The sequence below is a fragment of the Chelonia mydas genome, chromosome 23, assembly GCF_015237465.2.
Source record: "Chelonia mydas isolate rCheMyd1 chromosome 23, rCheMyd1.pri.v2, whole genome shotgun sequence".
Taxonomy (NCBI): domain Eukaryota; kingdom Metazoa; phylum Chordata; order Testudines; family Cheloniidae; genus Chelonia; species Chelonia mydas.
Window position 1 is genome coordinate 15,745,625 of NC_051263.2, and position 12,420 is coordinate 15,758,044.

Sequence of the window (12,420 nt, forward strand, 5' to 3'; positions counted from 1 at the left end):
AGCCACTGGACATTGAGAGCTGAGGGAGGGGGGATCCCTGCCCCCAGCGGGAGCTGCAGAGCAGGGGGGCCTTTCCCAGGTAACACATCAGTTAGGGGGTGACGGGCGGAGCTGAAGGTTATAAACCTCAGTGGATAGTAGAGACTTGCAAAGTCCCCTACAAGTCAGGGGTGGTGCTGTGTGTAAGCCGGGGAATGGTCCCGCTATTGTGGGGAACTTTCCTGGGTTATACCGGCCCCGGTGGGATTGGCTAGCGAAAGGATCTGAGTCCTCGCTCCCACTCCCTTTACCCATCGGCCTGCCTGACCTGGAGGGCTCCCCTTCCTCCCTCCCATGTGGCAGAGTCCTCGTAACCCCGGCAAGGCTGGGCCCCAGATTCCCGGGGGGCTCGACCCCCAACCTTGTTGTGGTCACTTCAGGAAGGGGCGAGGGTGTCCCCTCTCCCGGGTGCTCTCTCTGCGCTGGATGCTTCCCTGACCCCCTGATCATTACAGACAATTTCTTACACAAGAATCAATTTTGAAAAATAAGGAAAAAAATGGGGAAGGTGAAAGGAAAACCCGTCACCCCGCTCTGTGGCCCGGGAACGTCACAAACAGCGTGTCTGGGGCTCCGGTGGCTGCAGCTCCACTCCCAGGACAGGGCTGCTCTGTGGGCTGCTGCTTTGACTCTGCTCCCAGCAGGGACCTCCTCCCCGGGCTGCTGTTCTGGCCCCTCTGGCTGGCCCGGCTCTGGGTGCTCCCAGCTCAGCTCGGGCCCCTGCTTTCTCCTTAGCTCGGCCCCCCTCTGTCTGCCCCAGGCAACTCCAGCTCACCCAGAGGACGGGACCCCCTGGATTCCTGACTAGCCCGCTGGCCCTGGCAGTCAGGCTCACCTGGAGCGTTGGCCTCTCCCCATTGTTCCTGGGGACTGTCGGTCTCAGGGTCCTGGATTCCCATCGACCCTTCCCCTTGGTGCTGGGAGCGAGCAACCAAAACACCCCGAGTGAATGTCAGTAAGGGGACAACAGTCCCGTTACATGTGCACAGAACCCAGGAGTCCTGGCCCCCATCCTTCCTGCTCTCCCCACTAGACCCCACTCCCCTTCCAGAGCCAGGGACAAAACCCGGAGTCCTGGCCCACATCCTCCTGCTCTCCCTAGACCCCAAGCCCCTCCCAGAGTCAGGGACAGAACCCAGGAGTCCTGGCCCCCATCCTCCCTGCTCTCCCCACTAGACCCCAGTCCCCTCCCAGAGCCAGGGACAGAACCCGGAGTCCTGGCTTACATCCTCCTGCTCTCCCGCCTAGACCCCAAGCCCCTCCCAGAGCCAGGGACAGAACCCAGGAGTCCTGGCTCCCAGCCCCCTCCCAGCAGAGAAGCCAGGGCGTGAATGGACCCCTAGAGACTAGACTGGTCTGTCACCCACTTGGGAGCAGAGCTTTGGGCCCGCAGGGGCTGGGGTTGCTCCGTGTCTCATGCTGTTAGCCGAGGGCTCAGAGGAAACTCTGGGCCCCTGTGGAAAGGCATCCAGGACCCCGTCCCCAGGGCCGCCGGGTCTGACCCCCCACGGAGGCTGCGTGGTGAGGACGGGCCCCAGGACTGGGTGATGGGGCCTGCGCCTCACGGCCTGTCTGCTTCCCCCTGCAGAGCCCAGCTACCCCAAACCCAGCATCTCCCTCAGCCCCAGCGGAGGGGTCTCCCTGGGGGGAGCCGTGGCCGTCTGGTGTCGGGGGCAGCACCAGGGCATGCGGTTCATGCTGAATAAAGAAGGACGCCATTTCCCACCTGTGGCTTCGAAGGGGTTTGAGGCTGTGTTTCTCATCAGCAACGTGAGCTGGGAGGACCGGGGGAGCTACAGCTGCTCCTATCAGAACAGATCGGGGTCAGCCGCCGCATCGCCCCCCAGCGACCCCGTGGAGCTGGTGGTGAGAGGTGAGGGGCCCGTCTCGGTGTCCCTGTTCCCAGCCCCACCCCCAGCCAGACCCTCATGGTGGCTCGGTGCTAATGGGACGCTCAGAGCCAGGCTCTGCCCTGAGCCCTGACCCCGCAGTGGGGATGCCCAGCCGGGGAGCGGGGACGGAGTCACTGTGGGGTTCCCCAGCCAGGGGGGAGCAGCAGCCCCTGGGGACTTGGGGCAGGGAGGTGACTTTAACGCTGCCCCTTGTGCTTAGGAACCGTGAGTCGCTATTTAATCCCGTGATCCCCTCCCCTCTGTTCTCCTGGCACGGCCACAGACTCTGTGTGATGGGAGCACATCGCGGTTTTCAAAAGTGTCCTTCTCTGTCGGGGGGCCTCAATCTTGGGGGATCTCAGACCGACCGCCCACAAACGGAGACACGCACAGTTAGTGGAGACCTCTGCAAACACTGGCCTCAATAGCACTGGATCCCTTGTGTTGGGGGAGCATGTAATGCCCCTGCCATGGTCAGGGCCCCTTTGTGCCCGGCGCTGCATAAACACAGAGTGAAGAGACCGTCCCTGCCCCTGGGAGCTCAGGAAGGAAAGTGAATCTGACTGTGACTCAGTTTGCCCCTGTAGAATGGGGATAAAGATACCTCGCTGCCTCCCAGGGGGCTGACTTCCTTCCTGTGTGGGGCTCAGGCCCTATAGTGCCAGGATCCAGAGAGCAGCCTCTGAGTCGCCCTGTGCTCGGGGGGAGGGGAAAGGGGGGATGCAGTGATTGAGGCAGGGGCCACACACGACGTATCAGAACCCCAAGAACTAGGCAGCTATGGCTCCATGTGTGTGGGACTGGGAGCACAGGTCACAGGGCCCGGTTTCTGGGTCAGGGGGACTCTGGAATCTGGGAGAGAATCTCTGCCACGGGGCCCCTGGATCTGCCCATGCCAGGGCCAGACGGGGAATCATTGAAGATTAGGGTTGGAAGAGACCTCAGGAGGTCATCTTGTCTAGCCCCCTGCTCAAAGCAGGACCAACGCCAACTAAATCATCCCAGCCAGGGCTTTGTCAAGCCGGGCCTTAAAAATCTTTAAGGAAGGAGATTCCACCACCTCCCTAGGGAACCCATTCCAGTGCCTCACCGCCCTCCTAGTGAAATAGTTGTTACGGGTTGGATCACAGAAACCCCCTTGGGGCTCCCAACTGATATCCCAAGACTACTTCTGCCCCTGACCTCCTTGCCAGCTTGGGACTCCAGAATCCTGCCTGGCTGCGCCAGACGCGCTTGCCGGCCAGAAACACAGACCCAGGGCTGAACCACGTCCCACAAGCTACAAGCTTAACTGAGAGCAGCTTACAGAAGTGTTCCTGTCTTTAACACTCAGATGTCCAACTCCCAATCGGGTCTAAACTCCAAATAAGTTTGTTTTACTCTGTATAAAGCTTATACAGGGTAAACTCATAAATTGTTCGCCCTCTATAACACTGATCGAGAGATATGCACAGCTGTCTGCCCCCCCCCCGCCCCCCAGGTATTAATACATATTGTGGGTTAATTAATAAGTAAAAAGTGATTTTATTAAATAGAGAAAATAGGATTTAAGTGGTTCCAAGTAGTAACAGACAGAACAAAGTGAATTACCAAGCAAAATAAAATAAAACACACATGTCTATGTCTAATCAAACTGAATACAGATAAAAACCTCACCAGTTCCAGTAAGCTTCCTTTTACAGACTAATCTCCTTCTAGTCTGAGTCCAGCTATCACTCACATCCCCTGAAGTTACTGTCCTTTGTTCCAGTTTCTTTCAGGTATCTTTGGGGTGGAGAGGCTCTCTCTTTAGCCAGCTGAAGATAAAATGGAGGGGTCTCCCAGGGGTTTAAGTAGACTTTCTCTTGTGGGTGGAGACCCCCTCCTCTCTCCTATGCAAAGTCCAGCTACAAAATGGAGTTTTGGAGTCACCTGGACAAGTCACATGTCCACGCATGACTGAGTTCCTTACCAGCCACGCCACATTCCTGGGAAAGCCCAGATGTGGACTGGCATCTCCAAATTCATTGTTGGCTTATGGGCTTCTTGATTGGGCATTTTCTGAGAATAGTCCTTTCTCAGGAAGCTGACCAACTGCTTCACTAAAACCTACTCAGAATCAAACAAGTACGCAGCCAATACTCGTAACTTCGAATACGATAATGACACATGCATACAAATAGGATGAATAGATTCAGTAGGTCATAACCTTGACAGAGATATGTTACATGGCATATGTAGCATAAAACACATTCTAGTTATGTCATATATACATTGAGAAGTATATTTTCATAAAGCCTTATGGGGGCACCGTCACAATAGTGTTTCCTAATATCCAAAGGAGACCTCCCCCACTGCAACCTGAGACCATCGCTCCTTGTTCTATCATCTGCCCCCACTGAGAACAGCCCAGCTCCATCCTCTTTGGAGTCCCCCTTCAGGGAGTTGAAGGCTGCTATCAAATCCCCCCTCACTCTTCTCTTCTGCAGCTGGAGGCCAGGGCTGGGTGGGTGCCCGGGTCTGGCTCTCACAGCCTGTCTCCTATGCGCAGATCCCAGCTTACCCAGACCCTCCATCTCTCTGAGCCCCACTGGAGTCACAGCCCCAGGGGCAGATGTCACCATCCGGTGTCAGGGGCAGCGCCAGGACGTGAGGTTCTTCCTGCACAAGGCTGGAGACCTGAACCCGCCGCGACACATGGACCCTGCTGGGGACGGGGCCGAGTTCCACATCCCCACCGTGGGCCGGCAGCACGGAGGGAACTACAGCTGCAGCTACCGGCCCCGATCAGAGCCCTTCAACTCCTCGGACCCCAGCGACCCCGTGCAGCTGATGGTAGCAGGTGAGGGGCCCGGCTCCACGTCCCCGCTCCCAGCCGGACCCTCAGAAGGTCGGCACCCTGATGGGATGCTCAGAGCCAGGCTCTGCCCAGAGCCCTGGGACTCCCGTGGACAGGGAGTGGGGACAGTGTTGCTGGGGGGAGCAGCAGCAGCTCCTGGAGGTTCACAGCTGAGGGAGGGGGGATCCCTGCCCCCAGGGGGAGCTGCAGAGCAGGGGCCTTTCCCAGGGGATGCTCCCCCGGCTGCCCCCGCACTGGGCATGCACAGAGGAATCAGGGCCCAGGGGCTGCCCAGCCAGCTCCGTCCCCAGCCACAAACCCCTCTCCCTGGGACTGACAGTGACGATTGATGCTGAGTCATGGGCAGAATTGGATTAAGGTTTCCTGGGGCCCTGGGCCAGAGCAAGGGGGAGTCTCTCCCCACCTTTTCACCTGCCCTCCGTCTCCTGTACCACCTCCTCGGCCTGCAGCCCCGCCCACAGCCCCACCCCTTTCTACCCCTTCCCCGCTCCCGCCCTATTCCGTCCCCCCACTGCAGCCCCGCAACCCATTTGCTACTTTCTGCCCCCGCCCACTGTGGGCCCAAGACCGGAGAAGCTCTGTCCCCCAACCCAGCCCCACACCCAGCTGGATCCTCCGGGGCTTTGCACAGATGGGACGCTCAGAACCAGGGTCTGCTCTGAGCCCTGGGCCCAGCAGAGGGGACACCCGGCCTGGCAGCCGGGACGGAGTCACTTGGGGGTTCCCCAGCCGGGGGTGAGCAGGAGCCACTGGAGGTTCGGGGCAGAGGGAGGGGGCATCCCTTCCCCCAGGGGGAGCTGCAAAGAAGGGGGATTTTCCCAGGGGGATGTTCCCCTGCGTTGCTCCCGTTCTTGGGAGCCATAGAGGAGGTTGGGTCTGGGGCGGTGGATAATTACTGTGGAAACAGGTCGTGGTGCCCAGGGGTGGGTGGGGCTGAGACATCGGGGGAGGGACAGCCCCGGACCCAGAGCTCCCCCGATGCCTCCTGCTCTGCAGGTCACTGCCTGGAGTTTGCTGGGGGATGCCAAGGGAGGGACAGGCTCTGGGGGGCTGAGCTGTGAAATTGGGCCCAGCTGGTGCCAGAGTCCTGGGGAAATAACCCCCCATTATCGGGCCACATGACATCCCCCTGGTAATAGGAGTGAGGATTACCCAGAATTCCCTTGGTTCTTGCTTCCCCTCCCCCTACTGGGGGTCTATGGTCCCCCCTGACCGTCCCCCAATAGATGTTCTGCCGCCTCTGGCTGCGCCCTGGTCCCCAGGGCCCTGGGCACCGCCCGAGTGTGGGGGGCAGCGGGTGACGTCCCAGCCTCCCCCCGAGCACTGCCTGCTGTGTGTGTCAGCAGCCGAGATACCCCGGGGATGGGCTCACCGCACAGCAGACAGGCCGGGGCAGAGGCACCTGTGGGGGTGGACAGAGGGGTCCTATGGGGACAGGGAGCTGGGGTGGTTCCCTGTTGTGGGGGGTAAGATCCTGAGGCTCTGATTGTTCCTATCCCCTGGCCTGGTCCTGGGGTGCCAGGTGTCTCAGGGGCAGTTCGTCCACCTGGGAGCCCCCTTCACCGGGGAAACTGAGGCTCAGGGCCCCTGGGGCAACAGGACGTGGCCTCCCCTTGGGGGTCCAGCCCCAGGGAGGCTCCAAAGCCGCGGCACCTGGGAAACACCCAGACGGGGGCTGGGCCGGTCCTGCTGGACGGGGTGTTGGGGGGCTCCAATCCCGGAGCAGCCGATGTCCCCATCCGAGCTGCCAAATGACTCTTCCCTTCCAGCCTCATCAACCCCCGCAGGGCGCCCTGATTTCACCAACGCCAACATCGCCCGCCTGGAGCTGGGCGCCGTGGTCCTGCTCGTCCTGGGGCTGATCCTGGCCGAAGCCTATTACAGCCGCCCGAGGGAGGTGCCTAGGTGAGGTGATCCCCCCTTCTGAGCCCCTTGCTCCCCCCAGGGCCTGGGCCCAGGGTGACACGGACCCCTCTAATCCGCCGTCTCTCTGTGCCCCCAGGAGTCTAGATCGAGCCATGCTGGGAAGAGAATCTCCCCGGGGGATGAGCCACTTCCCCTCGGGGGACTGAGATGCCAGCACAAACCTCCCTGCCTCCAAATACCCCTGCCTCAGAGAATCCCCCCCCCCGAAACAGCTCCCGACCTGACAGCAGCTCCCCAGGATTGATCCCCCGATGCCGTGTGTGACAATTGACTGTAGATGGTTTACTTACCTGCAAGCCTTCTTGTAGACGTGGGGACCAGCGTGTGGGTAATGAAGAAGGAGGTCTCACAGGGACATATGACCATGTCACCTGATACTGGAATCTATCTTAAGCCTGGAGCTTTTCCATTTAGAAGAAGGGGTGGGAACCCAGAGAGAGACAAAGGAGTCCCGCCTTTGGCCAAAGCTATAAAAGGGGGTGGAACAGAACAAAGGGGGCTGCCAGACATGAGGAATCGCCTAGATACCACCTGAGCTAAAACTAACAAGGAGTGTACCAGGGAAAAGGATTGGGCCCAGACTAGGAAGGAGTCTAGTCTTGGAAAGAAGCTTATTGGAACATCTCTAAGGGGGAGATTTACCTGTCTTCAGTTTCTTAATGCATTAGGATTAGACTTGCGTGTTTTGTTTTATTTTGTTTGGTAACTTACTGTTATTACTTGAAACCACTTAAATCCTACTTTTAATACCTAATAATATCACTTTTGTTTATTAATTAACCCAGAGTAAGTGATTAATACCTGGGGGAGCAAACAGCTGTGCATATCTCTCTATCAGTGTTATAGAGGGCGGATAATTTATGAGTTTACCCTGTTTAAGCTTTTTACAGAGTAAAATGGGTTTATTTGAGGTTTGGATCCCATTGGGCGCTGGGTGTCTGGGTGCTGGAGATAGGTGACCTGCTGAGCGGGGTTTGGTTAAAGCCTCCAGCTTTGGGGGCGTGGGCCAGACCTGGGTCTGTGTTTGCAGCAGACTAGTGTGTCTGTCTCAACAAGGCAGGGTTCTGGAGTCTCAAGGTGGTAGTGGAAAGTGACTCAGAGGTAATCTCAGCACGTCAGGTGGCAGTCCGAAGGGTGTCTCTCTGTCTGAACCCGTCACACCGTGAGCACGAGCCCCTGCAATACTAGCTAGAGGAGTTGCCCCTGGGCTGGGCACATTGGACTCCCTACGGAGCAGCCCCTGGAGGGTGATGGGGTCGCACTCGCTGGCCCAGCCAGGCTGGTTCTGCCCAGGGCTGCCAGTGGGGAGCAGGGACGAAGCAGGGCTCAGCATGGGGAAGGCACCACCTGCATCTGCGGGGAGCCCAGAGCACTGGGGGGCCGGGCACTCGATAACTAGCCCCTTCCCGGCCGGATTCCCAGCACTGCCCGCTCTGCCCGCTCCCTTTCCTTGGGGCTGGGCACCCGGCATTTCACAGCCACGGTCACCCCACCCGCCTGCCACCTGCCGCTTCGCAGCCAGCTCCTGCCTGGGGGTCCTCATCGAGTCTAAACTGGCCACCCCCCGTTATGGCATCCTTCTCAGACACCCGCCGTCGTCCCCCGTCTATCTAGGACCTCAGTGGCGGGGTGCGTTTGGCCTTAGCCCTTTCCCAACCGGTGGCTGGGTAGTTAAATCCCGCAGCACCACCAGGGCTCATCGCCCAGCCCCGAGCTGGACCCCTCCCCGCATCCCACAAAATCCCATTCCCCGCAGCATCCCTAGACAGAGCCCCCGGTCCCCTGTGTGTGGGGAGGCTGCGTCTGGCCCTGGTGCTGTAATAACGGCACTTACTGCACCCCAGTGTCTGTCCCCCTCCTCTTTCTATAGCGGGGTCCCCCAGACCCTTTTCTGCCCCCCCTTTCTCCCTAGAACTCCCCCTCCCTGTGTTTCTATTGTACAACCCCCCCAGAGCTTCCTGCTCCCCTGCCCCCCAAATCTCCCCACCGCAGGGGGTGGCTGTGATACCTGAGCCTCCAAATGTCCCCAAATGTCGCAGCCAATGAAGATGAGTGAGAAGTTCCGGCAGTGTCACGAGAACCTGGACAAATGAACGTTGGGGGGAACGTTGGCGAGACAGAAAGACGGGATTTGTCGAAACCGAGGGGCCGTCGGACAGACCCCACGGGTCGGGCTGGGGCCCGCCTGGGACACGGGAGAAGGGGGGGAGCAGAAATGCATGACCCAAAATTGGGGTGTTGGAAACGAGGCCTCATTGGTAGATAAAATATTGCGGGGACAGGCTGTGCCACCCACCACCCTTTGCGGCCTTAAAGAAAGAGACTCGCTTCCCCTCCTGGCTGCCAGCCCCCATCTCCTGGTCCCCCCGGGCCGTCTGGGCCCTGATCTGCAGAGACGTCCTGAGCAGAGGGGTCGGAGAGAGGGACCCTGACGCCATCGCCTCTCCCCTGCTGAACCCCCAACCCGGGAGGAAATGAGGTCGGTGTGACATTGCACTCCCTATTTTTATAAAAATATTTGTATATGTGTGGATATGATGTAACTGGAATATGCTTTATGCAAAAGTTTTCTTGTCAGGTATCATTACAAAGCTTATAATCTACTGAGTGTGGTCATCCTATTTGTAGGAATGTATCATTCTTGTATCTGAAACTAGGAATATGAAATATAACTCCGAGGTCCTCTTGTAATTATGCAAAGTGTGGGGCATTAATGGTGGTTTGGAATCTTGATGGCTCCCATTCACCAGGACAATTGGTTGTAAATGGCTCTGTTTACTTGTGAGACTTCCGGTATACCTGTGTGCCAGCAAGCGGGTAATGAAGTCTCACAGGATATGTGATCATGTCACCTGAACTGAAATCCATCTTTAACCGGATGCTTTTCCATTTTGAAGGAGACAAAGGATTCCTGCCTTCTGCCAAAGCTATTAAAGGAACAGAACGAAGTGGGTCTCAGTCATGTTGAATCCCCTGCTTTTCACCTAAGATATCTGCTGGAATTAACAAGGACTGTACCAGGGAAAGGATTGGGCCCAGACTAGGAAGGAGTCAAGTCTGGGAAAGAAGCTTATTGGAACATCTCTGAGGGTGAGATTTACCTGTATTCAGTTTCTGAAATGTATTAGGCTTTGACTTGCGTGTTTTGTTTTATTTTGCTTGGTAACTTACTTTGTTCTGTCTGTTATTACTTGAAACCACTTAAATCCGACTTTTTATACTTAATAAAATCACTTTTGTGTATTAATTAACCCAGAGTAAGTGATTACTACCTGGGGGAGGAAAGAGCTGTGCGTATCTCTCTATCAGTGTTATAGATGGTGGGCAATTTATGAGTTTACCCTGTATAAGAGTAAAACAGGTTCTTTTGGGGTTTGGATCCCACTGGGAGCTAGATGTCTGGGTGCTGGAGACAGGAATACTTGCTGAGTGGTTTTCAATTAAAGCCTGCAGCTTTGGGGGTGTGGTTCAGACCCTGGGTCTATGTTTGTAGCAGCCTGGCGGGTCTGGCTCAAACCAGACAGGGCACTGAAGTCCTAAGCTGGCAGGGAAAAGAGACTCAGAGTTAGTTAAAGCACATCAGCAGACAGGCTCCCCCAAGAAGGTCAGAGCTGGGGGAGCGGGGGGTAGGATTGCTGGGCATGTGAGGAGCGAGGTGGGAGCAGCACCCCCCAGTACTCCCTGGGCTGCCACTTCTTCCCCCAGCAGCCTCCCCTCTCACTGCCCCCCCTTCACATCCCTCAGCAGCTCCAGCCCCCTCAGCCTCAGGGTCCCCCATTTTCATTTTAGTCCCCTCAGTCTCCCCTCACAGTCCCTGTGTCATGGAGTGTGGGGGAGTCCAGGCCCTGCACCCCTCTTCCTGGGATTCACTGAGACTCTCAGCCAGCCAGTAAAACAGAAGGTTTATTGAACAATAGGAACACAGTCCAAAACAGAGCTTGTGGGGACAACCAGGACCCCTCAGTCAAGTCCTTCTGGGGGAGCAGGGAGTGTGCTTGTGTGTTTGTGTATGTGAGTGTGAGTGTAATATATATCATATGCATATGATACAGTGTTAATTGATATATGTATTACCAATAAACGTGGCATTTTGCCTTATCCCCCCTGAACAGATCCTGTGCAGTACTTTAAGTACAACACTCCCCGGGGCGGGGGAGAGGTAGGCGGGGAGCAGTCCCAGGCTGGGGGAGTCAGGGGAGCAGGGCGCACCCCTCCTGGCTGGCGGGGGTGGGTTGCTCTGGGTAGCCCAGTTCCAGGGGGCTGGGATACAGGAGCTCGGTGCAGCCTGTGGGATCCCAGCGGGGGGAAGCTGTGAGACCCCAGGGAGTGGGCCGGGTTCGGTGTCTCACCCTCTGTCTCCTTCGGAGTGCAGAGATGTACCCCAAAGCCGCCCTGGGGCAGGATGTCACCGTTCGGGGTCGGGCTGGTTGCTGGACACCAGCTTCTCTCTGTTTAAAGTCGGGGATCGGACCCCGCTGGGACATGCGGAGCCTGCTGGGGCTGGGGGGCAATTTCTCATCCGCAGCGTGAGATGGGGAGACGGAGGGAGCTACACCTGCTATTATCACTATGCAACAGATCCCTTCCCCTGTTCAGAGCCCAGAGGCCCCGAGGAACTGGTGGTAGCAGGTGAGGGGTCCAACTCTGCACTCATGGGATGCTCAGAGCCAGGCTCTGCCCTGGGCCCAGCAGAGGAGACGCCTGGCCAGGGAGTTGGGACAGAGTCACTGGGGGGGTTCCCCAGCCAGGGAGGAGCAGCAGCCGCTGGAGGTTCGGGGATAAGGGAAGGGGATCCCTGCCCCGGGGGAGCTGCAGAGCAGGGGCTTTTCCCAGGGGGATGCTCCCCGAGGCTGCCCCCGTTAAGGGGATGCACAGAGGAGTCAGGGCCCAGGGGCTGCCCAGCTGGCACCGTCCCAGCCACATAAATGCCCACACACACACCCAGGAAGGACCCTGATGGTTGATGCTGAGTCACCAGAGGGGAGGGGGAGGGGATCGCTGACGGACGCTGGTTCTATTCCCACAGGGGGACCCGACCCAGCCTGGAATGGCACCGGCTCCCACCTGTCCGAGCAGCGCAGGGCCAGGTACCAGGGCCGGGGCGGGAATCACCTTCCAGCCAGCCCTGGAAACAGCCTTGTGGTGCCCAGGGCCTGGGGCTGGTTGCAGGGAATGACGGGGGTGTGAATCTGGGTGGGTGAGGCCCAGACACCACAGGGAGGGGCTCATTGACATGGGGGGGAAGGAGAAACAGACCCACTGCCCCTCGCCCACTGCCAGGCCCTCAGCTCCCCGGACGCCTGCTGCCCTGCAGGTCACTGCCTGGGAGCTGTGGGGGGATCCCAGGGGAGGGACAGGGCTGTGGGAGCTGGGCCCTGCTCGGTAAAAAGGGTCTGGGTCAATGAGCCCCCTCCCTGGGCCCCATGATCTCCCCCTGGCAACAAGGGTGACCATTATCCAGAATTCCCTCTACTCGTGCTTGCCCTCCCCCACGGGGTTCCCAGGGGACCCCCGACCCATCCCCCACAGATGTTTTGCTGCCTCTGGCTGCTCCCTGGGCACCACGGGATGGGGGGAGCAGCGGGTTCCGTCCCAGCCTCCCCCCGCGTGCACTGCCTGGCTGTGTTTGGCAGCAGCCGAGATACCCCGGGGATGGGCTCACTGCGCAGCAGACAGGCCGGGGCAGAGGCACCTGTGGGGATGGACTGAGGGGTCCTATGGGGA

At 58.4% G+C, this 12,420-nt stretch overlaps 1 protein-coding gene and 2 long non-coding RNA genes across 3 annotated transcripts in view; 2 read left to right on the plus strand and 1 right to left on the minus strand.

The window, feature by feature from the left end:
- The window catches only part of LOC119564877 (immunoglobulin superfamily member 1-like), a 967,916-nt gene that overhangs the window by 51,434 nt on the left and 904,062 nt on the right, over positions 1–12,420 (plus strand). The window lies entirely within an intron of this gene.
- Positions 1–12,420, minus strand: part of LOC122463646 — a 106,468-nt gene that overhangs the window by 15,492 nt on the left and 78,556 nt on the right. The window lies entirely within an intron of this gene.
- On the plus strand, positions 1,804–9,698 carry LOC119564876. Its single transcript, XR_006287219.1, has 2 exons — positions 1,804–1,912; positions 9,594–9,698. It is a non-coding gene; the product is annotated as an uncharacterized LOC119564876 (long non-coding RNA).